Source organism: Falco biarmicus, chromosome 3, assembly GCF_023638135.1.
Source record: "Falco biarmicus isolate bFalBia1 chromosome 3, bFalBia1.pri, whole genome shotgun sequence".
Classification (NCBI taxonomy): domain Eukaryota; kingdom Metazoa; phylum Chordata; class Aves; order Falconiformes; family Falconidae; genus Falco; species Falco biarmicus.
The window spans coordinates 54164216-54189711 of record NC_079290.1 but is presented as its reverse complement, the minus strand read 5'-3'; the positions used below and the strand labels follow the sequence as shown (position 1 = coordinate 54189711).

The window sequence follows — 25496 nt, the reverse complement described above, 5'->3', positions numbered from 1 at the left end:
GCAGGGAGTGTAAAAGGGATAAAACCATAGTAAAAACAAAACAAAAGAAAAAAACATGACAGTGGTGCTCTTTTAAAGTGATTAACTATTTTTAAACCTTTTTGTTTGGAAGTGCAATGCACTGTGTTATTAGCTTTTGGGGCCAAACCAAAAAATTGGAGGCAGAACCAGCTCTGAAACAGAAAGGTTTGCTGCAATATGAAATTCTTGCACTGTTGAACTTCTCCTATGCATTAAAGGGCCAGATTTGTAACTTGTTCAGATCAGTGCAGAACAACATACTTCACCTGAGTGCAGTTTCTTTATGTCAGCTGAAGATACGGTGTTCGCTGTTAATTTTTCGGGTTTGTGTCAGTGACAATGAATGGATGACACAAGCATTCTAGTATTTAACAAATACAGACTACACAGGGGGCTTAATTTTGCAGCCAGACTTCTGCTATAAGCAGAAGCAGAGGTTATTAATTTAAATACCTTGATTATTTTTTTTTTGGATTTCTGAGGTAAGACAGATTTTCTTTTCCTTTTTATTTAAAACTAATTTTTAATTTTCAACATCATAAAATAATTTTTAACTGAAAAAGGAATGTGACCACTTGATTTGCCAAAATGCACAATAAGTAGGGAAAACATAAGCACAAAACATTACAGCTGTTAATTCTAGATTTCAAGAATTTGCTTTAACTGTGATTGTTCAAATAAGTCAAATAGTAATGTTTAATCTGACTACTACAATCTGATAGATAGTAACTTAAAAATGGAGTTTATCACACTATAGCCTGTCACAGAAGCAAAATCTAGTAAACTTGTTGTAATTCAGGTGGTTAAGATAAGGGCCACAGTGATTGTTGAAACAAATGCATTACATAATTTAAATTATTCTACACTGAAAATTTCCTGGAGCAATTTTGATGCTTAGCTGAGAAATTGCAAAAAGGAATGAGCAGAAACTTTGACTTCTGAGTGAAGAAAAGCACGATCAATCTTGAATTGAGCAGATCTTAAAAAATCGACCCCAAAAATTCCTAAACTGACATCTCTACCCCAAACAAACCCCTCACCCAGTCTTTTCTGTCACATGCTTCGAAATGTAGTGTTCAGCAGCAGCTAAGTCTCAAATGCTTCCCTTTAAAATATCTGGTCTGGAAAGCATGGATCTAAAATACTTTATCAGTTTCTGTTAGAGCCAAAAATCCCCTTAGAACCTTTGCTTGGAAGGTGAAGAGATATCAGAGTGAGGGGCAGGGGAGGCAAACGTGCTGCTTGCTGTTCAACATGTGCTCAGTCCCCTTACAGAGCATCCTCTGGGGGATTTTTCCATATGATTCCTAACCTTAAGCCAGCCTTTCCAAAGGCTTTCATCTGTAGCAGAATGGGTATCATAATACGTGTGTTCAACCTCATGAGTCATGGCAAAGGTTACTAGGCATTATTGACCTGCAGTGCAATAATGTCCCTGAAGACTAACCTTTAAAGCTTTCAGTTCTGAGTAAGTAAGACTAGCTGGATCTTTTCTATGTCTCTGGGAACGTTATAACTTTTCATAAAGCCATGTATAAAGCATACTGAAAAAGGGCAAGAGGAAATTGCCACCTTCTCTGAGACAGGCCTGCAAGGCATGCACATACTTGGCTTACAGAAATCTCTCCTCTTTGTTAAGCTGTTTGGTCAGACTGGTATTGCCAACATCAATACGATTTTGACAATGGTAGGAAGGAGCAATCTGGCTATGTAATATCTTCATCTTTTTGTTTCAATAAACAGAATGTGTATTAACATACAGCTTTACTGGATCCATAGCTGGTGTACCTTGGCTAGCTACTTTGAATTTGATGGGGCTAAAAACCTTTACATTAGTAGAGAATCTGGCCTCTAGTTTAGATTACACGAACAATTTCCTGCATTACTAAAGGCTTTTTTAAAATAAGAATGTCCATTATTTTGCAAAATTAGGTAAATATAACATTTTCATAAGGTGTAGCAGATTACAAGACCTATCTTATTTTCTACAGAGGTATGTTTTTCAGGCCAGAGATGCCTAATAAGTGATTTAATGGCCTTCACCTCAGTTTAAAAGACAAACAAGGCTTGTAGTAGAATTTTTCAAGAACATCTAAGCCATTTAGAATCACAAGTGATGGAAATTTTCCATTTTGAATAGCCTGGACTTGTGGTTTCACAGAAGTGGATCAGGTTATATATGAAAGAGGAGGGCTACTGGGAAGGGCAAATTTATTCCAGTACTTTCTTCCTACAATGTCATTGGAGTTTATTTATTTATAAAGCAGAAACTGGATGCCCCTTCATACTCTTCTGTCTTTCAGTGATATTGACATTTACAACAACGTGTGCTGGCATTGTTTCTCACATCACCCATCAACTGCTTTACCAGTTAATGCAACAACTTAGAAAGTTAATCATAAACCCAAAACCCATTAGGTATTTTACACCCAGAATATTTTACAGAATATGCTCTATGTATCCTTGATGTATCTGGAAATTGTATCTACAGCAACTTAAGAGAGACACATTTACTTTTTGTTTTTCCATGTTAACATTTAAAAAAAACTGGGAAAAAATGATCCCAGAAAATCTGAATCAGATTCAAACAGGACAAAAATATTAATGATAAACCCAGTAGTGCCTGTTAATCTATTTTCCAAATTTGATCAGAAATTCTTGACCTTGCAGAGAATTCAAAGTTAACCCTAACTACACAGAGAATGGTATTTCATAGAGAATACTTGAATGCAGTTCTATCTCATTAAAAATTCAGCTCCTGCTTTAGCACATTTTAACTATCAGAAATGCCAGGAAATAAATCTCTGCCTTGAACTATGTGATATATGTGAAAAAGCTTGGTAATTTCCATCAGGTTCCTAATAGACAAATATCCATATCATGAAACTGGTGCTTGTTAGAAAATCCAAGGAATGAAGAATGAATGGGAGTTTATTCCCTTAAAACTTTCCCTCAGAAGACTGGCTGCAGTAAAGAGCTCCTGTGAGGATATCTCCTGGAAGATCTGGTGGAGAGCAGCACTGTGTGCATACTGGTGGCTTAGTAGCACACGGTACTTGAAAATCATAATTTAGGAATCACAGTTTCACACTCATATTACTTTAGTACACTGCATTTTTAACCTTTTCCATTTCTTTCTAAATATTTAGAGTTTGGAGTTTTTTTAGCCCATGCATTATTTAAGTAAATAATGTGAAGCAATTTTTTATAGTCATTAAAATGTTCAAATCTGTGCTACTGTCATATTTCTTCTTCCACTGGTCTGATTTTATAAATTTCAGTCATAACAAATACTTCTTTATTCAAAGCTAAACTTTTTTCTTACTTAATGATTTAAATGAATTGATTTTTTGGGGAGGAAGAAACCCCAAGATTTCCATAACTGCAAATCTGGAGCACTAATAATCCATCTTCTTTTAGACCCTCAGCTTCTAGGTGAGGTCTTTTAATGCGGCAACATGAGAAAGGCAGAGATATTATGTGATGAGATCTGGTCACAATTCCTTTCAACCTGAGACTCTCTGTTCCAGTGAGTCTCAAGTTTAGAAATGAAATATAGCAAAAGAACTAGACAAACAAAATCGTCACCAGTACCATAAGCAAACAGGAAAGATATTGAAAGTAAGAAGTGCAATACACTTCTTCATTAGCTGTCAGTTATGACTGACTACCACTAAACACACTAATTTTCAGCAGGCTAGCAGCTAGGTTACCGACCTAAGTGAATATAGGTTATAAAGCCAGAAAACCTTATGTCAGTTTTCTTGCTGGCAATGCAATCATGTTGAATACCTTCTCCCCTAAGATCATTAACACTGTTAGGAAAAGAACCATTTTCTTATTCGAAAACCTAGCATCCAAGGCTAATGTTTCACTAACACTAAAAACTCTCCTTACTGTCTGTACCTATTGATGTTTCCGTCATTGCAAGGGGAGTGATTTTATCAGATGAGTTAGAGATGGCCCAACATTGTCTTGCGAACAAACTTTCTTATTATGGTTAAGCAAAGTCCAGGTCAGTTCAGGAGTCAGTACATTAGCTGCAAAGTTGTGGAAGGGAAGAATTTGCAATAGGAACTGACAGCTGCCTTTTAAGACAGAAATTGGGGAGCACTGCAGAATGTAATTGGTGACGAAACAGCAGTCTGCAGTCTCAGTTCCTTGAGAACTGTTCAGCAGCAGAGCAAGACTTGCAGAGTGGTTTTTTTGCCTTTTGGTGGCTGGAAACGTGGCGTAGCCACTGAACATAGTTACTAAAAAACTCACAGTTAGCTTGCCATCAATGTGCAAGTGTGTCCTGTTTATTACTGCTGCTGTTTAACTTTTATTTTAACTTTGAAGATGATGCTGGGATGCCCTCCACCCCAGCTCCCAAACCTATATAGTGGCACTCTCTGCAAAGCTAAAAGCATAGCATCTGCCACTTCTGCAGTTAAGTCTGTTGGTCAGGAGGTGACTAATAAAGAACCAAGATATTCCTCTGACCCACATTGCTCCCTGCAGGTCGGTTAGTTATTTCTAGAAGATTTCCAAACCTTAGACAGCATACTGAAAAATATTTTTCCTTTCAGGTCCAGTGTAAGCCTCAAGCACTTTTGTGTGGAAACCACCTCATTTCTGGTTCCCTGTTTGGCTGAGGCAGTTAGGCAACTACTCCATCACATGCCATGGAGATGTCACATTATTGTACATGTGAAAACTGGCCAACCCAAAACAGAGTTCTCACACCCCAGCCCACAAACTCACCCTCAGAAAAAGTGTTAGGAAGTGAGTAATGCAAGTGCGAATCCCCTTGTGTTATGGACATTCCTGGCTCACAGACACCAATGTGAAAGAAAATGAGGAGTTTACCCCTTTCGATTTATATGTTTGACTGGCCAATTCCTTCTCAAGGTGAGGGTATGACCTTTTGAATCATACTTCTAAGACACTTGATTTTTTCATATTATATAGGTAGCACAGCTCATAGCTCCGGATTTTGGATGATACATATAGGGACAGGTTCTTTGAGACGGGCATTGTGCTGTCTAAAGAAGATATATCAAAGTTTTTTGGTCAGGCCTAAGGGGAGGCAAAGGCTTAGGCATCTTTGACTTCAGTTGTCAATCAGAGTCAGTAGGAAGCACATTTAAGTCCAGAACAAATACCACTGTGGCACATAGGTGCTAAACATGCACACAGGTTTTGCTTCTATCATTACCAAATCAAAATGTAGCACACTACCTGCTAAAGACTTCTCCCAAAAAGCTCAGAAGTTGGAGTAGTACTTTTTCCCCTCTTCTCACAGCTGCATCTAGTTCAGTGTAAAATTCATAAGTGAGATGCGCACTTGTGGGAGATGCATTCTGCAGGATGACACCTTTTTTCACTTTGCCATTATGTGAATATACACAGCAATTGCATTTCCTTTCTACAGCAGACAGTTTTTAAAGTTTGACTTTTTGCCTGTTTCATCTTATCCCTGCTATGAATGGACAGGAAAATTGTATGATCTCCAAAAAAAGGTGTGGTGATACCCTTGACCTATGATTTCCAGGGACCATAATTTGAGAAACCCTGGAGTATGGAATATTCATACACAATTCCTGTGCTGTCCATAGATAAAGCATCTCTTTAATGTTTGATGATGCAATTTCCAAATAGTCTTTTAGTGGAAGACAGTTGGCGTTTGGATCTAATTTCCTTTAAAGAATACAGGGTCAGAGTTCTTCTTACTGGAGTTTGTTCCATAACCACCCAAAGAAAAGTAACCTCTTTTTCCCTCCTAAAGTTCTCTGCAGAGTCTCTGTATCTAATCACAAGTATATATTGTAGATGATTTAGTCTCTTCCTTGGTGAAAGATAATACATAAATGCAGTACTTTTATTACAATGATTACATATATTCTAAAAAGCACAGTACTAAGTTACATTAGTGCAAAATCATTATTTCAACAGAAACATATATTTTTAACGATCCCTGAAGCCAATATAATGGCAATTACCAACGTACTTCACTACCATGCTAAAGTAATTTATTAATAATAATAAATTTTCTCAGAATTAGAATATAAAATATTACTTTAGCTACAGTCTGTCAGAGGGGACAGATTTAAGCATTCTGCATTATATGAGACATTGGAACAGACAAACCAGGCAACTTTATATTGGATAATTAAAGGCATTTTGAAAGCCGTTTGGAATAAGGGAAGGAAAATGTAATTCCCAACAGAACTGAGAATCCAACCGTCTCTTCAGAAAAAAAAAAACAACAACAAAACAAAACAAAAAGAAAGAAAAGAAAATCTAAACCAAAGAAAAGTTTGGTTTTTTTCTTTTATGTGAAGAAACAGCAAGTGTGGATCCCAGATTCTAAGGATTAAGTTATAAAAAGCCCCTTGGACTGACCTCCAGTATTTTGGAAGAAAGCCCAGTGTGTAATGAGGGAGTAAGAGAAAGAGAAAGACAAAAAAAAGTGATTTTTTATTTTTTTTGGTACGCTTACAGTGCCTTCAGGGACATTATCTGGGTACTCTGGGTAAACAATGGAATTATACCAGTAGTCTCTCCCTCACCACATGTTTGAATTATGCAACAAATGCTTGATTGGTGGCTTTTTTGTACTGAAAAGTGTCTGATCACTTCATCCCTCTGGTAAAAGAAAACATTACCTAAAGAGAAGTGAATTAGTTACAAAATAAACCAACAACACACAAAAATTTGGCAGCAAAATCACTGTGAGAGATTGAAGCATCCTCCCTAATGTAAGCAAGCAGTCCTGAGAACTGGAAGCAAAAGACTCCAGATAGCTTGGGAATTTGGCTGCCTCTGTGGCAGATATAGTAAACAGCTTCAGAAATGATTGTGTATATCTGCTAATCACTTAGGCCATAAGATAACAGCTAAGTTGACATTTTGTGTGCAAGAAGTGAAACTGCTTACGCCTGTTCCCTATTTTCTGTCATTTTTGCAGAACAGTGACTGTCAGCAGTGTACCCTGAGTGCAATAATGTTATAGCACATTGGCAAAAAGACAACCTTGAGACTTATGTGCCCCCAAATGCAAGTCCTGTCTGAAATTCATGTTTTAAAATGATAAATGTTACTTTCTTCTCTGTGCATCATCTAGTAAGAATGCAAAGAGTGCAAAAAAACCCCAGCTTGTATTCGAAGGTTACTTGGGCCTTCCTGTTTTAGATATATGCCCAGAGCTTGCTCTTTAGCTTACTTTCTTATCATGCTTCAATATGCAGTTCCATCACTGCTGTTTAGTAGTAATTTCATGACTTGGTGTTAGAATTGGCTTTGGTATTAGAACCAGTTTAAAACATTTCTCCCTGCTCTTCATTCACAGAGGTACATTTCTGTTTGTACCCAGAGACTGTTGCATCCCAGCTTTGCTGATAAAAGTATTAATGAGACCACACTGTAATTTTCACTGATCATATAATCTTTGTTAAGAACAGCTCCCTTTATGGGGAGCTAGAAGTAGTGTTATAACTAAAGATGTGGAGAACCATTAATCTTGAGGTCAGATAAAAGTTTGCTGTACACCAGGTGATGTAAAAACTCACTTCCCAGATGTGGCATAATATTATTCCAGACTTTGGTTTTAGACATTCAGAAAAGGTCTTATTTCTTCCCTTGCCTGCTTCCTTTTTCTTTACTAAGAAATGCAGGAAGACTGAAATGATCTATTCATGGCTTGAAGGTAATATCACTCATAGTCTGTAATGTTTTCTTCTGACTTTATGCTTTTTCTAAAGTTACAATTAGTTTTAATGCACTGAATCTATCACAAACATCACTTTGCTCTAGAAAAAGGAGCAAAGTATTGACAATTGCCTGCCCAACCTGTATTTCACATTTCTGCCTGCATATAAATAGATGCTTACAGTTGTTACCTTGACTAATTCTACAAACAAATATGTGATTTTAATGCTGAAGAGAGGCTGCATGTGATCCTCAACCACCCATTCTACCTGTCCTAGTGCTGAACATCTATAGACTCTTTGGAAGAAGCACATCTAAAATAAGAACAGGCTTGTGCAGAAATCCTGACTGTCCACCCTTTCCCCTAGTGAAGTTATGAATATTTTTTGCCAATGGGTGGGGGAAAGATTCTCTTCAGATCTTGCTGAATGCTTCTATCAGTGATAAGAAAAGTGTCAAATCACATAAGGAGTAAATATGGAAAGTATATTAAATTCAAGCATTTTGGGAAGCAAAGAAAATACCTAGAGACATAAGAAATAAGCTATAGTGATAAAGGAGAATAGAGGTGGTTGTTTCCATAGGAACCAAAAGAAAAGGGATTTGTCTATGTTCAGAATCACTTGCATGACATTTAGAAAGGGGTCAGAAAGTTTCTCGGTACAATTCTTCCTTTTCCTTGCACTTTTGAAAACTCTAGGTATTTGGAAAGTAAAAAGAGTTTGGAAGGTAGACAGGATTCAAGACTAGGGTAACTGCAAAGTTAATGCTGCCTAATTTACGTGAGGTCTTCTGTGATATCAACCACCTTTAAGTGTTAATGCATGAGTATACAAGGAGCAGACAAGTACTAAGCTACATGTGTCTTCTTGGATTGTTGGGTCTGTGTAATGTGGAACCTAACACTTTTCTCTTTCTGAAGGATGATGAGAAAGCAAGTAAATCTCACCAAAGGAGAACTGGCCAGAGGACGTATTACTATTTTTATGTCCCTAGATGTACCAACTAAAATATTTTTTTTCCTATAAGGGGATATTCTGACACATGTCCAGGCAGAAAAATGTAATTTGTTCAGAGAACAGAATCAAAATGCTTTCAAAGCCCAGATATTCCAGAAGGAAGTATATGTGATGCCTCACACTGAAAGAGATCTGGGGCTGAAAGCAGGCAGATAGCTAGGTAGGTGTTAGCAACGCCTTGCGGTGGCAATAAAAAGCAGTGTGATCTTGTGTTGTAAACCAATGGAACAATCATTCTGAACAGCAGCATTGTTATTGCACCTCTGGTCAGATCACAAGTGGCCTATTGCCTTCAGTTGTACCACCTACAGAAAGGTACTGATAGATACCAGGCTACAAGAATGGAAGGAGGGAGTTAAAGATGAGGAACAATTGAAAGATCCCTACCGTTTTACTTAGCCAAACAGCAAATACGGAAATGGATGACCTGATATACAACAAATATAATTATGAAACAGGGTGAGGAAATGAGCCAAACTTAGAATGACATTATGGTTAAATAAATATAGGCTGCATATAAAAACAGTGCATTTTTTTAATGGAAGTGTTTTCCCGATGGGAATATCATAATTTTTACAGCAAGCTTGGGGAAAACACTAGAGAGCATGTGTCAGAGCGCAATCATGCACTAGTAGTTAAAGAATGCATTTAGCATGTCTTTCTCATTATCATTATCATTATTATTCTAGGAATCATATTCAGTTAAAAATAAGAGGGAGGAATGAGGGAAAGGTGTAGTTACATGCTCCTCATCAGGTTGGTAAGTGATTGCAAGAGTTAATTTCTTTGTAATCAGGAATAAAAAGAAAAATATGGAAGGCAAAGTGTGAGGTAAAGGTCAGTGGGAAGTAGGTCTGAGTGCTCACAGTTCTGCGATGAAGTCATAGGAACTTTATCAGGTGACATTTGTGGGGACATCTCTTCAAGGAAATGCATTTTCCAGAAGTCTGGACTTATTTTCCTTACAGCTTGAATATCTGTAGACCCCAGAGATGAGGTTTCTGGTAATGCTGCTTTCTTAAAGGCCACACATCAAAGGAAAGCTTTGCCTTGAGTTAACTTTAAAAGTTAGTGAGAAGAAATACTCGAGACAGCCAGACTGTCCAATCTGGAATCCTTCCAGACTGGTGGTGCCGTGAACATGGCTGGGCAGAAGCCAGCTGAGAGCCTGGATTAATCGAGGGAGTTTGTTACCTTTTTGCTTCCATCTAAAAAAAGCAGCTGCTAGCCTGGTTAAAATGGGTTTCAAATTAATTCTTGACAAATTCAGATATAGTCTCAAGACCCTTATTCTTTTACCATCATGGATATTGTTGTTGTTCTGGCAACCCACAGTAGGATCTTGAAGATGACACACTACAGTGTGTTGGAAAGTTAGTCATGTAAAAAGTCAAGAAATAAGCTAGTAAGGAAAATTCATGTTATCCTTACTGGATTTGCCAATTAGTTTAAACAAGAATGATAAAGTTATGTTTCCTTCACTGGCACTGTAGTTCTTTCTTTAGTTTTCTATAAGCCTGTTGTGGAAGACAGAATTTAAATGCCATGAATCACTGCCAACAGAAAAAAGAAACTTCTCGGGTGGGGGCAGAGAATGTCAATAGCTTGTTTGAGCCTTGGATTCATTTTGCAGACACGCAACTCAATTCAAGGAGATTTGGTAGGATGAGATAAACAAGTGTTGACAAAACATAGAAAAGAAACAGACTTTCACATACTTATGGAAGGTAGGTAAGCTGCTTCTCTGAAAGGGAGCACTTTAGAGGCTGATCTCATGCCAGGCTTAAGCTGCCGATTGCTATGTAGCTTGTCTGCGTTTCATTCCTTTCCTTGGGTTATACATGGCTACTCATCCTTCCCAAATGAAAAGTGTGAGGGAAGAAAAAGGAGGGGAGGAAACAACATCTTTTTCTCCAGTTTTGATTGTATCAGAAAGAGATGATCCAAGTGTAACTGATTTCTGTGGAAGCTATCCATAGACAAATCAAGACAGTCTGAATATACATCTACAGGAAAGCCCTTGATTTTAATGCTGCACATTAAGTGGAGAATTCAGCTTTGAAACATTTTTTAGAGTACAGTTCTCTTTTACTTTTCTGCCAAGACATCCATACAAAGTTCTGTGCTTTTGGGCTAAAAAAGAGTGGTTTCCTAAAAGAGACTGATGGATGCAGCTCTCTGAGCTATTTTACTCCCTGATTTGGTAAATAGATTTTTATGGGATAATTTACATTATTAAAACTAATCACACCATTAAAGTATTTGTCTGAAATGGGGTCCTATGCATTACTGAGATCATCTTTTCCTGAACAGGAAACAAGATTAGGGCTTTGCAGACAGAATTATCAGTTCTGATTGCATGGATTTGATGTAATATTTCTTTCTCATTTTGAATTTGCTTAGTTTAAAGTTACATTTTCTTCTTGGATTTGTCATCATTCACGAATTTTTCTGCATACTTGTTACCTATGGAATTGGACACAGGTACTAGTGCAGATGATCAGTTAACCTTCATTTTGAAATAATGTTCCCATGTAGATTAAGTCAGGTTTTGACCGGAGTGACTGCAGAGTAACTCAGTTCAGCTCAGCTGTACTAATCTAGAGAGTTTGTAAACATGTGAATGACAGTGGGTTTGTCTTCCCAAGTAGGATAAAAAGTGTGGAAGGTTGCTCCATCTGTCTAGGTTTTCTGTTTTTATCAAGGCTAGTATGATGCTGGTAATGCATTGGTTGAATGAAGGGTAACCTGTCAGGGAATAGAAAAAAGAGATAGAAGTAACTTTTAATCCGTATATCCTGTGCAGTTTCTTGTGTAGATTTTTGTATCCTTAGTTAAGCCCAAATACTTAAAAAATTGAGGACAAGACCTATCTGTAGACTAATATGAAAAAACTCTACCTAAATTGTGAAGTATCTATGGCAAGGAAACATGAAAATTAAATGATTTAATGAAGAGATAGTTTCTTATATATGTTTGAAGTCCTTTGTGAACACAGATGTCTATTTGCACGTGCTGCTTGCTATAGGAAATATGTTAAGTGTGTCCATGAGAATCTATATACAACTCAACTTCTTCAAAATGAAACTCTCCATGTGCAGCTAGTGTATTTCCCAAAGGATCAGTTATGAGGGTTTCTTAAATCCTCTTCAGAGTAGCAACATAAATCAGTCCAAACACTAATTCTCATGAATGATGCTCACTATACGTCACGGTGTATAAAAACTGTTTTAACCTCTGACTGAGAAATAACAATAACCTGAGTCTTATTTCCATGTAGACTTTTCCATATGTTTTTGGTCCAAGCAAAATAGAATAGAGAGAGGAGAAAAAATGGTGCAAGGCTTAACCTTCTGTCTGTGATCAACAGCCTTCAGGGACTTTATGTTGTCTGATGAAAACAGTACAAAAATGCTGACGGTACTATACATGCAATAAAGAAAACTCCATGCTGACATAATGTTAGAGAAGAAAGGTGAAAAAATTTCAGTCATCATGTTAATAAACCCCTTAAATTAAGTATGTCTGTAAGTTCTTATTTAAAGCTTTCTTAAGAAAATGAGTAGAAATGCACTAAGCAAGCAAGTATCATGAAACTTCTAGCAGTAGTGTGGGTCAAAGATAACATTGCATGTGGTCCATAACTGAAGCTGGAGTGAAGGAAGGTGAAGTACTGCCCAGTGAACCCTACCCAGTCACTACCCTGTGTTTGGATCCCAGAGCCACCCAAGCCCTTCAGCAAATCTTGAACTTGGCTTTTGTGCAAAAGGATCAAAAATAACAAAGGTGAAATCCATAAACCAACTCTAGGGCAAAATAAATGTCAGGAAAAAGAATCTGGACCATCACATTCACATGCAAAGATGCCGCACATCGTTTTCCTTATTCATTGGCCAATAATGACAATTTCAAAAGATTATATTTCCATTTACTGCAATAACAAACCCATTCATTCTATAGTTACTGAAGCTGCTTATTTCAATATCAATTTATTAGCAGTATTAATACAAACGCTTATTATTTGAAAATGTGAAACAATGTCTTTGTCACTAATTTTAGAACTAATTTTAATTTGAACTTGACATTAATATAAACATGATAATGCCACTTTGCCACTATGTATTGTCATCATGTATTTTTATTTTCTCATAGGAACTGACAGAATATGATTCATAATGACAATATTAATGTAAGGCTATGAATAACAATAAGGATTTATAATAATGTTAACATACATAACATCATCTGTATTGAATCTGTCTACATTAATAACTTAGATTTTCTTTTTCCCTATGTGGTATACATTTTCATGTGTCTATAAATGTCTTAATTAATATACATTTATGATTACTACTAAGCTTATGCATAGTCTCTTTTATTATGCAAATAGAGGTTATAACACACTCAAAGACAGTGACTCTCCATACATCACTTTAATCTTTAATAAGTCCTATAAAAAGCAAGTAGGTTAAAAACTCAGCCCCATTAATTAAAATAGGTTTGCGTTCTTGAACTAAAAATTTTCATAGTAGAAGATGTCTATGGAGCTATTTATTACCTAGCTTTATTTATCTATATAACATCTCTTACAAAAAACTATGCCAAAAAGGTATTCTGAATTGGCCAAAAAAAAAAAAAAAAAAAAAAGTGAAAAGAAAGAAATTTATAGCTTGGAGTGAAAGTTTTATCTCTACACACATCCAGGTACAATTGGGAACAATAAGACAGTCACAAAGGCGGTTCGACATGATGCGTAGTTGTTGGAGGGCATATGGTACATTTTACTCTTAACTGAGACTTTTTTTTTATCCTTTTAGTGCTTTATGTTAGAATGTTAACAAGATTTGTTAGTCCAGCTTGTTTTCTTTAAAGTACAGTTGTTAAAAAAGCCAAGGAGGAAAAGCAGTGTCACAGCCATCTGTGAAAAGCACCAGAGCAATAAATGTGTCGAACTGTGATGAGAACTACACCAGTAATGATGAAGGTCTCTGGGGAAATCTTCATATGCTGTTGATCTTCTACTGGACCATCAAACACATCACTAACATTACATGGAAATAAAGCCTTTTTCCTTCACCTTCCTTTGTTGTGTTTAAGAAGAAAAGCTCATCTGAACAGGTAAGTAAACAGACTATCTCAGGATGAGGATGTGAGCAACATCTTCTAGTCCCAAAGAGTTTCTAAACTATCCTTCTGTTCTTGTGGGAGTACAATTAGATTAAATAGTCCCTATTGTCCAGATTGAGATAAAACTAACTGGATGTGAAGGTTTCGATTAAAAAAGCTACTTTAGAATGTCTATAGAAAACTTGTACGTTCATATTGAAACTTCAGCTTGGGAGCTTTCCTGGACGGGGATGTGAGCCAGCTGCCGAAATCCACACAGGTCAGTAACAGAGTCACACCTAATGCGGAATTCCTGAGGCTCAATACTGTACTCCTTTCTCTAGCCTGTGTCATCACTCATTAGCAGATATATCTTGTCATGTATGATTAAAAGTGAATTAATTAAAACTCCTGTGTCAAAAGGTTAACTATATGATTTATGCTATATTATTATGAGTGCCTTCAGAGAAATGTTAGGCTGGATTCCTATTTACACCAGAAGACATGTTCCCTTTCAACTCAGAAAGATGAGTTTAACTAAGGGAAAAGAGGAAAAGCAGGCTGAGAGAATACTGCTTTTACTCAGAAATGGCCTCAAGGACCCTTTTCAGGTCCCTGTTGTTGGGATGTTGGGATGGGCAGAGGGAACCCCACTCTGGGAACTGGCCTGGCAGCTATTGTTGCATATAGGGTACAAGGAGGGACCATGGAGGATGACTCCTGCTTCTGGAAGGGGCTTCGCAGCCCTGCACTGCAGTGCTCCAGGCCACCAGACAGCACAACCTGTCTCTTCCCTTTGGTGGCAGCCATCACAGCCAAGTTCAACAGCCAAGTGACACAGCCACGTTCTGGCAGAAGTAAAGGTGGGAGTGGGATCATTTCCCACTCCTCCCAATCTGCCTGCTGTTTAAATAGTGGCTGATATGTCTATGAGTGACTTTTGTGCCAGGGTCAAAGCTGCAATTCCCTTGCAGGAAGTGCTGTATGCAGATACTACTATGGATGGCTGCTGTCACAGCTGTGAATGCTGCAATACAAGGTACTGCTTCTGCAGTTACACAAAAAACCCAACTGCTAGAAGGAAGATTTATCAACATGTTTAAAAATCTTCCTGAGAAAAGACACTTAATAGTGGTTTTGGTTTTGGTCCTTTGGGGCTCACATAGCATACTGGAAAAAGTGTTAGGCACGGAGTAGTATGCAGGATATTAGATTAAAACTCTTCATTTGTGGGGTTTCATAGGTATGCAAGTCTTGTTTCTGCAATATGCATTGTGTGGTTGAATTTCTGTGTTTTATTTTTGTTTACTATCCTATTATACAGTAAAAGCCATGAATTCAGTTAAGAAAGTGGAATTTGCTTTATAAATCCTACTGATAGATTTCTTCATAGGGTAATGGGAATCTGCTACATCTCTATAATACATTAACACAGCACCAATCTTTGATTAAGTGTTTTTAAACTGTATTATTTTTCATTTGTTCAAAATGCCATTTTGACACTACCTCTTATACCACTGTAAATGCTATGTATGTAGGTATTTTCAGAACATTTGGAAGTAACTTACTGATCAATGCTTGATTATTCTTGCTTTTTGACAAACAACTAAATCTCAGAATTGTTCCATTGTCCTTATGGCCTACTCTAAATCCTGTTGATAAGCAGTTTAATTGATTTCAGTGGTCTGTAACTCTAAGACTTTATCAGAAGAGCTTAAAGCCATTAACAAGCTGTAAATTATAGCTGACTAACTGACTTAGGAAGTCACTGGGAGTGTTATGAAGGGATGACTATGAAATTGAGACCAATATTTATAGCTGATGAAGCCAATTTAAAAATATTTGAAAAGATTTCCTTTTATTTTTGGATACTGTTTAGTGCGTTCTTGCCCAAGTCAAATTTATACTTTGGACCTTCTTTATTTTACAGCCATTTATAAAGAGCAGGACCAAGTTGGTGGAGAGCAATTGTTCTCTTCCCAGGAAAACTGGATGATTCTGTTAATATATGAGCCTCAAAATATTCATGTTAACCTTTACATTGTCCCCTACTGGTTTCAGCATCATCATTAACTGAAGTGTGACTCACTTCCCTGAGGATAAATTGTTCCATTTAAGAGGCCACATCAAAAACATGACCCGCACAAGTGGGGAAGAGGGCTGTGCGGTTTTGCAGATGCTTCTTAAGAAGTGCTATTGGTACAGGTGTTGCAAATAAGGGGAACATAATAACAAAGGTTACAACTTCATTAGGCTATACTGTCCATTTAATTGCTTTTACTCCCATATACCCCATGAAACACCCATGTGAATAAGTGATATACAAGGGTACTCAAAAGGCATGAGAAAGCTGCAGACAGCTGGGCTGTCTGCTATAGGAAGAAAGCGACTGTGGGTATGCATATAAATGAAATTATTGGCTGGTCTTCTGCACTATTTTTGCCACTGCTAATCTTCTCCATGAAATGTCTTTTCATGGCCTGCCTCCTTTGAGGAGGAACCTCATGATTTGATGCAATTTAGGACTGTCCTGCTCATGCTGGATTCAGAGCAGCATTATATATTTCAGCCTCCGGGGTTCATCAGCTCACGATGTGAACAATAAACATAATGTCTAGAAGATAAATTTAAATGAAACTAATGCACGGAAACAGATACAATCATCAGCTAGGCCTTTGCAAAATGTTGTGCGCTCAGGGCAGCAGAAAAGGAAACAACCTCTGATAGTTACGTCTATATAATACCACAAACTGTGTAATTGATATAATTTAGGACCAGTTTCAATAAAAGTGCCACCCTTACCAGAGCTTCTGTGAACTTCTGGACATAGGTTTTACTGAATCTTGACTTTTGTATTTTCTTTAAATTATAGACATAAACTGAAAGAGCAACGTATTAATAAATACCACTCTATTGCCACACAAAAATTGGGCCAAAATAATGTTATGGTTCTGATTTAAACAAAGAAAAATAGGAGATTTAAGGGAATAAATACCCAGGGTGACTTTACAGCATAAATTCTGGCAATCTGAATTGCAGCCCACTGAAGGCAGATTTTGTCTAAATGGCTATAATTATTTTGGGCACTTCCTGTCTAGAGACAGTTCAGCTTCTCAAACAAACCTCTTTCTTTTGTCCCTCTGTTTGCCCTTATCCAAATCCATATTCTCTAAGCCTCTGTTATATTCTAATACTGAAAATCATCGATGTGATATATTGGGGAAGTGTTATTATCCTCAGTTTTGCATGTGGAGAATTGAGTTCAAGGCAGAAGTAAAAGGAATTGACCACAGTTCCACCTAGAAAGTCTGTGGCACAGGAGGGAATAGAATGCAAGGCATCTAAATCTAAGGTTTTCCTAACTTCTGACCTATCTAACCTCCATAATTAGTCTCTGTCCCCATGTCCCAGCTGAGTGTGCCTAAATATAACTCTAAGATATTGTGTTGATGCTTCATTCATTCAGTTTTCCATTGGCTTCTTCCCATTACTGTGTTTTTGTTCTGTCTTAGTTTTATACAAGGTTTTCCTTTGTATTAGGAGATGGCATTTATAAAGTAAAGAAACAGGTTAGTTGGTTATACTGCCCCAAATCCCTACTGTTGATTCAAATCTAACAAAACTGTGTACTACATAATTTGGAGATGTGAAAAAAAAATAACTAAAATAAAGAATAATAATAATAACAACAACAACAAACCCAACAATAATAAAACCAACAACTGCAACAACAATAATAATTATAATGAACAGGAGAGGAATAAAACTCAAGGGAAAAAATCCCCAAGTGATGCACAGTACAGTTTCTTGACACCTGCTGACCGATGCCCAGCCAGTCCCCGAACAGTGATCAGCAGCTCCTGGTCAGCCCCCCCTGTTCATATACTGAGCAGGACATTCTATCATATGGAATATCCCTTTGGCTAGTTCTGGTCAGCTGTCCTGCCTCTGCTCCTTCCTGGCTTTTTGTGCACCTGCTCACTGGCAGAGCATGGAAGCTTGAAAAGTCCTTGTTTTGGGGTAAATGCTGCTGAGCAACAACTGAAACATCAGTGTGTAATCAACATTTTTCTTATACTGAATCCAAAAGACAGCACTGTGGCAGCTCCTGGGAAGAAAAATTAACTCTATCCCAGACAAAACCAGGATGGTATGATAACAGACAGGTATAAATCTCCCCTTTGTTTTTCAAATACATAATTCTTAAATCTTAATCTTTAATTAGGAAAAAGAGAGAAGAGAAGGGAAGGGAAGGGAAGGGAAGGGAAGGGAAGGGAAGGGAAGGGAAGGGAAGGGAAGGGAAGGGAAGGGAAGGGAAGGGAAGGGAAGGGAAGGGAAGGGAAGGGAAGGGAAGGGAAGGGAAGGGAAGGGAAGGGAAGGGAAAATGTGTTCATCCATCCTTTTTTTTTCACCAGATCTACTGGACAGGAAGGTCTTGTAATGAATTAGTTTTGTAAGGCATTTGATAGCCATTTCTGTCCTCTTTAGCTGACCATATTCCTGCTTTCACTGCATAAGAGACTGTTCTGGGAGGACTTTATTTGGACAGAAGAAGAAAATATCCCTTCTCAGATAGAATGAGAGCAAACCTAGTTGTCTTCAAGAGCTTGATACACAAGCTCCAGTTATGTCAAAGCAAAGTCTTAGTGAGATCAGTAGGGACAGAATTTCTGAAGAAATCTATATAAGTGCCTTAAAAGGTTAATGTTCTTGCTGACTAAGATCTCCAAAATTAATTCTTCTACAAGCAGGTTTGCAGCCTCCTTTGAACCCATATGACTATGAAGTTATACAAGAAGTGTTGTTCCACTTTCTGTAGATCTCAGTCCTGACTTTTAATATCCAAAATTTTAGTAATCATAAAGTATCCAAATGTGAAGAAGTTTCTGCAGTTAACTGAGGCTGACTTTCAAAGCTATGAGCTTTTTGATCTCCAAAAGATCTGAAAGCATTTTGTAGTTTACACTTGCATAGAGGTGTTTCAAAAGATATATAATCAACTTATGTTCATAAAAAAGCATAATGAGTTATTTTTATTTTTTAAAATATACAGAGCATTTATTTGTGTGATTTTTTCCCCAGAAAACCCCAAAGGTTTATGAGACAAAAGATCCAAAGAGCATTAACTTTGAAAGGTACACATGCAAATTTTATATTCATATTGTTTCTTTCTCATATAAATAGTGGAAGTATTCCATTGAACTGAAGAAATGTAGCGCAATGTCTTTAATGAATCATATTTTTCTGTCACCTTTAGTGGAAGGAAAAACTTACAAAGCTTAAGGGGCATGAACTGACGTAACAGAAAGGTTCCAGATAATGAGGAAATACTGAAAATTCTTCAGATCTCTGTTCTTTGTATGATGTATGATTTTGGAACAATCTGTATGTTTTAAGCAAGTAGAGATTATAATCAAGAGAAAAATATGAGCTGAAACCACTTTGTAAGTCAAAAGTATTTTTTTCTGAGTAATTTCTAGTTTGCATGAATAATTTAGATTAGTTTAACTCATCAACAAAGGTTAGGATATCCACATTTTGAAATAATTGAACTTTGCTGAACCATCAAACATATAATTTCCACTTAACTAATAGTTTTCATTGATTTATTTTTTTCCAAGAGAATAAGCAGGTCAGTTATATCTGGAATATCTGATATGTAAAGAAGATACATTCTTCACACACTGATTTTCTTCTCTAGAAGCGAAGGAATGCAACATTTAAAAAAAAATGAAGTGAATTTGCAAGACTGTGCAGAGCTGGCAATAGTTTCTTATTATTTTGCCAAAAGAATGTTGAGAATGTTGGTTACACTTGAACTGAATACAGTGATTTATTTTAGAGGCTGTGTTATTCAATTTGGTGTTTAGCTTCCTTTTCATCATCTCTGTACATATATCCATTGAGAGCAGAAGTTGCTGGGCATTGCTTATAATTGTTTGGTATTTCTTGCAGGTATACTATGTGGGTTCCTTTGAGATACACAATACAAATCCTTCTTGGAACATGTGTGGCCCAAATAAGAAAAAAAACCCCAAACCCCAAATTCCCCCTCCTAACTTCTCCAACAACTATTTTCAAAGAAGCTCTCCAGCTCCCTTATCTCATTAGTACACCTGATGGCTCTGCCCAGCAACTTTCCCATCTCTCTCCAGAGCCCTGGCAATGCCCAAAATGACTGCTAAAAGCAATGTGTTTGACTATTGTTTCAAGCAAAATATGGACAGAATGTAATGCTCTTTGTCCGAGTATCATATTTTTCTTTGCTACAAGCTGTTGTCTGGCTGAATATATGTCTGATGAAACTGGAGAGCCTTATGCTTTCCTGAATTACTGAGCACTGTCCTACTTATGTAAAATTTTTAAAAAATATGTTATGATTAATGTATATGCATATATGAAAAACATATCAGGTTATAACATTTAGAAAATGCCAATATCAAGACTGTCTGAAGAAATATGAGATTTTTTTTCTGCATTAAATGTCTACTTTGCACACATGGTTTTCCACAGGTCTTGCTATTACCATGCTATTTTTGGTAGGGTGCTGGTGTCATTCATTACAGACATGGATAATGTCTGTTGTTCTATTTAATGTATGGTTTATTTTCAGTATACGCTCCATGTCCTATTAACCACACCATGTATAATTTTGCTCTGGTGACAGAATAGTTTTCTTCTTGGCTTGCTTGCCTGCCTGTCTGAATTTTCCATCCACTTTTGCCGACTGGAACTTTTCAAGGCTCTGGTGTGATCAGCCTAACCACATTTCTTTTCCATGAAAACCGGTGCATGAAGAAACGGGGGAAAAAATTACAGGGGTAAAGATGGTTCAGTTCCGGATCTTGTTCCATCTGGTATGTGAAGGTGACATATATACCCAGGTGATCCCAGATGCAGAATTTATGTGTATCCACAGAGACATGAAATGTTTTTAAAAAATCCTATCAGTCTTCCATGTGGCTTTCTTAGGTAGCCAAGTACTGCAAAATGTTTGCTTTAAATGTGTTATGAATTTATCTTCAAAATGCCCATGAGGTAATGTAAGAAGATAGTCTCCATTTGCATATGAGTAAGAAGTGTACCAAGAAGCTGCAGCTTAAACTTTCAAACAGTGGAACACAAAACGATTGATTTTTCCAAAGTTTTTAGTATGTCAAACAATTTTCTGTATGTAAGTGTTTCACATGTTTTTAATTACACCTGAATTTATTCAGGATCACCGTAAAACTGAACTTAGATTCTCAAGATGGTTACCCAGAAAATAAGAAATTAGAAGAGCCATTTATGAAAAGCTTAATATATGTGACTTAACTGACACAGTATCTTATTGACAGAATCAGAGATGGAATTCAGTTCTTTGGGGAGAATTCAACTGCCTTAAGCATGCATTCAATCATGCATCCCAAGTTTTGGGGTTTGTTTTTAGAACAAATACACCAAGTTTTTGTACAAATATTGCCAGAGACCTAGTTCTGAACTGTACCATGTTGCTTCACTTATTCTCTGCACCTCATATGAGTTCCAGCCTTCAGATCATGTTATGCTTTTTCCTGCTAAGGTAAAAATGATCTTACTATCAGAAATCTTCTCATTGTATTTACATTAATGGTACTTAGAACATCAAAAGAATGACTAAACTTAAGATGAAATTCAGGTGAAGGGGGACAATTTGAATCCCCTTTAGCTGGAAACATGGAATGTATTGATCTGTCTTCATCTGTAATGACCTGCACATTTACAATTCTCTGGTTTAAAAGATCTGGAAATCTAATCCAAATACTGGAAGTTACATTCACAAATAAGTTGTAAAGTATGCACACTCTTTATATAGAGCATGATCAGAAGACCCAGACTAGAAAAGGCTGCATTGGATCTAGGACTGGAAGGCTACATTTCCTTTTTTTTTTTTTTTTTGTAAGATTAGTGTCTAGCTTAATAGGTACTGTTTACAGTCAGGGTTATGCATCAGCAAGATGTCATTACTTTCAGTGCTTAGGTTGAGTCTTTGTTGAACCAAACATGTTGAACCATGTTGAACCAAAATGTGTGGATGTAGAGGTCTGACCACCATTAGCTTGACGAGTTTGTATCTGGCCCTTGCACATGGTAGATGAGTACAAAGGTGACTAAATGTCCTTTTGTGTTTCATTGGCATTTACATTTCCATTCAGCCCTTAAAAATCTAGATGCACCTTAAATTCTGCTAGTAGTTTTTCTTCCATGCCTGTTTTGGGTATGCTCATAATGACCCAAGTCCAAATACAGTCAAGTGTCTCAGTTCCAACTTCCCAGCTATTTCCTGGAACAAGGAAGATAGTGCTTTATACTCTCTCCCACAACATCTGATTCCCTATGAGTTCTCTGAGGAGAAAGAAGACAGCCAGCAAGGGGAGGGAAAGCAAACTGAAGAGAGTGATCTGAGCCAGAAGTCCTACTTCCCAAGGAATCCTCTAGCCAACACTGAAGCCTTCCCTCTGAGGCACTGTGATATTCACAAGTGCAACAGATGCTGGGAGTTGTTAGAACTTCTTGGGTTTTGTTCAGTTTCCTACTGAAATGCAGTGTGCTGTGCTCTGTCTTTAGAGATGGGAGGACGGTTACTTACCTCACTGATTTCTCCTGAATATTTTGAGGCAGGCTGAAACCTTAAGTGAATGCACGATATTAGGCTGCTTTTTCTCACCAGAGCAGAGGAAGGCCTATCTCTCTAAGCAAGCAGTGTGGCCCAGGGCAGTAGTGAAACAGTTAGCACTGAGTGCCCAACATCCATGCTGTCCACGTTGCAAGGAATTGCTTTGCATGAACTCCAGTCTAGTTCTGTAGGTTGAATGTCCTTTGTTGTTTGGAACCCATGAGGTGCATTCATGGAGAATTTCTGATTTCATCTCAAAGAGAGTTAGTTCAGGTGGTCCAAAAGGGTGACTTTGTGTACTCCTGCCCTGAATTAAAAAAATAATGGAGCCACTCTTCAAACCATGGAAGGTGGATTTGGGCTATGAAGGAGAAACCCAAGAGGAAGAAACTTGCTAGTGTGAGTACCTCCTTGAAGACCCTGAATGGTACAGGGACCCAACGTGCAGCAGGAAGCAGAAGCAGAGATCAAACTCCAAGGATATGGAAATAAAGACCACTTTATAGGAACACAGAAGGGTCTGCATAGAGCTTGCCTGATGCAAGAAGCTGCTCAGAGTTTCTGTAATGCATCCCTGTAATGAAATTCTGTAATGCATTTCTGTAATGAAAAGAACTGCTTGAAATGATGTCCACCATGCTAGGATCTAGTGGACAACTGTCAGATCTGTCTTCATGCCTTTTACATAAGTGTCTCTTTCTCATCAGATACAAATTTCAACTATTGACAGATCTAGCTTTTTCTAGCTTGTTACTTTTGTGTTAGAATAAAAATTAATTGTGTAAATGGGAAGTCTGACGTGCCTTTTTTTGTTTTCAACTAATGGTAAGGGACACATGGGTTAGGGTCTCTAGATCTGCCGTGTTAAATTAGTTTGAGACATGTTCAGCCTGCTGTCATTTTGTCTAGCTTATGCTGCTTCTTGTCCCTTTGACTTCAGTAAAAAACCTACAAGAAACAGGATGGACTTTCTGGAATATTTCTCTATGTTAGTTTTCACACATGATTTCATCTGCAGGTTTTCCACTATAACAAGGAGTGTTCAGTGTGGCCCTCAGTTCTTATCCCTTCCCCACTGGAACAAAACTTGCTGGCAACAAATATCATCTTGTTTGAATGAAGGAGACTAAAAAGTGATGTCAGATTTATTTCTGCACTTTAAACAAACATTTTAATCTGCTGTGCTCTTTTTCGTTTTAACAGTGATTGTATTCAGTTTATCATTTCAGACGTTTCTTCATGCAAACTCCCTCACCAGGATTTGAAAACACTTTTTTCTTTCAAGAGAAATATTTCACACACTCTCTCCCTTTGTCTGAAAAGCAGAGTCATGTGGGAACTGATTGCTATTCACTGAAATGATATTTTCACTCAGAATTAATATAGCCTTATTTAATTTATGACATCACATAACATGATAAATTATGAATTAAAAATATCATTATTCGGTGTGTGAATGCTTGTCATCCATTTTGATACCGAATTAATCCTGAAGCTTTTGGAAAAAAGCTTCCAGCAGCACACAGTAGCATCATTAGTAGCAGAAGCTCAGGAAGGTCCCAAATGTTTGCAAATGGGCAATCCTACATCATGCACTGCTCTGGCTTTTGTGATTTACTAGATTTTCATATGTAATATATTGTACTCAAATCAAAATAGATTAATTGTTTGACACTCAAACACAGCTTTTCTTTAGATAGCAGGATTTAAATATGACACGTGTTGCACGTCAGTTCTAGCAAGGAAGGAGGTATGTATCCCTCTACCAGTACTCTACCAAGAAGCTCATTTACAAATGACTAATTTGCATATTTGCCCCAGCATGCAATTTTAAATATTTTTAAAATTATTTCTGACAAATTCCTGTTGTGCATTCATTTGCTTCCGAAAGCAGCCAGACGTGAAAAATACCCTGCATACACCTAGGTGTATATCTGCAAAAAGCCTCTAGGTTCTGGAAAAAACATGAGAATATTTTTTTCTGTTATTTTAGTATTTCCAATTCTGATTTCACTAGAAATGATGAAATGATGAGCTAGAAAGAGTAACACAAAGCCAATTAAACTACTTTGTATCCTAGACTGCATGAATTTGTCTGGATGAAGTGTCAAAGATTTGTGGTATTTCTTGTTTAATCTGAACTGATTCACCCATTCCAGTGAATCTAAGAATAGATTTTCTGTCTTTGTACGATTCTTGACTGCCTGTAATCTAAGGAAATGAAAAAGGGATGAAATTACTTTTACATTTGTGGTGGGACAGTACTTGGTTAAATTTTTTTTTTTTGGTACTCAGATTTTAAACAAAGGATCCTGGTAACAGCTTCCAGCTTATTCTGCATTACAAATAAACTGAATCAACAGCACCTCTACGTTGAGTTTCTAGCTGTGCTTCTTGACTCAGATATCTCACACTGCATCTGATTTTCTCTTTTTACTGATTATAGCTGTTATGTTTTTTGTTTAACCTAGGCTAGCTTTTCAGTTACGGGGAAAACAAATCAAAGTAGGGGGCAAAGATCCAACATTACACAGACATCATAAATTCCAGTAATCTGAACCAGATAAATATGGCTTAGAAAAACATTGTGAAACTTTATTGGTAAGTTTGTCTTTAATATGCATTGCAGAACTTTAATAGCAGCCAGTTTTGGTCGTTGTTCATTTCAGACAGGAAAGGTGAAATGTGATTAGAGCTACAGCTAATTTGGGTGGTCTGTGTACTACCAGTTGGTGTCTGCCTACGTTATTTACAGCTAGAACAGCTATATGTGGTGAGCGAGCTGTATATTAGAAAGAAAGAGAAGCAGCTGCAAAGAAAGAAAAAACAATAGTGACGGGAAAAGCTTATTCAGAGGTTTCTGCCAGGGGAAAAAAAATAGTTGCGGAAAGGGCAAGCTGGAGGACATGCTGAGGGTAACTTGCCAGTGCCCAAGGCTGAACATCCAAAGTAAAATGCATTCGCTTTAAATACTGTTGCTTATTCTGGTGCAAATCATGTGAATTGCACCAATGTCTGTGAGA

At 37.2% G+C, this 25496-nt stretch overlaps 1 long non-coding RNA gene across 6 annotated transcripts; it reads left to right on the top strand.

Moving 5' to 3' along the window:
* The first annotated feature begins 4762 nt into the window (after nt 1-4762).
* Nucleotides 4763-24920, top strand: LOC130146251 (uncharacterized). 6 transcript variants are annotated; one of them, XR_008820838.1, is made up of 5 exons: nt 4763-4914; nt 13610-13850; nt 14813-14877; nt 17929-18004; nt 18254-24918. It is a non-coding gene; the product is annotated as an uncharacterized LOC130146251 (long non-coding RNA). The 6 variants fall into 6 exon arrangements; XR_008820836.1 differs by having other exon boundaries at nt 13610-14877; nt 17929-17988; nt 18254-24920; XR_008820834.1 differs by having other exon boundaries at nt 13610-14877; nt 18254-24920.
* Nucleotides 24921-25496: the final 576 nt, after the last annotated feature.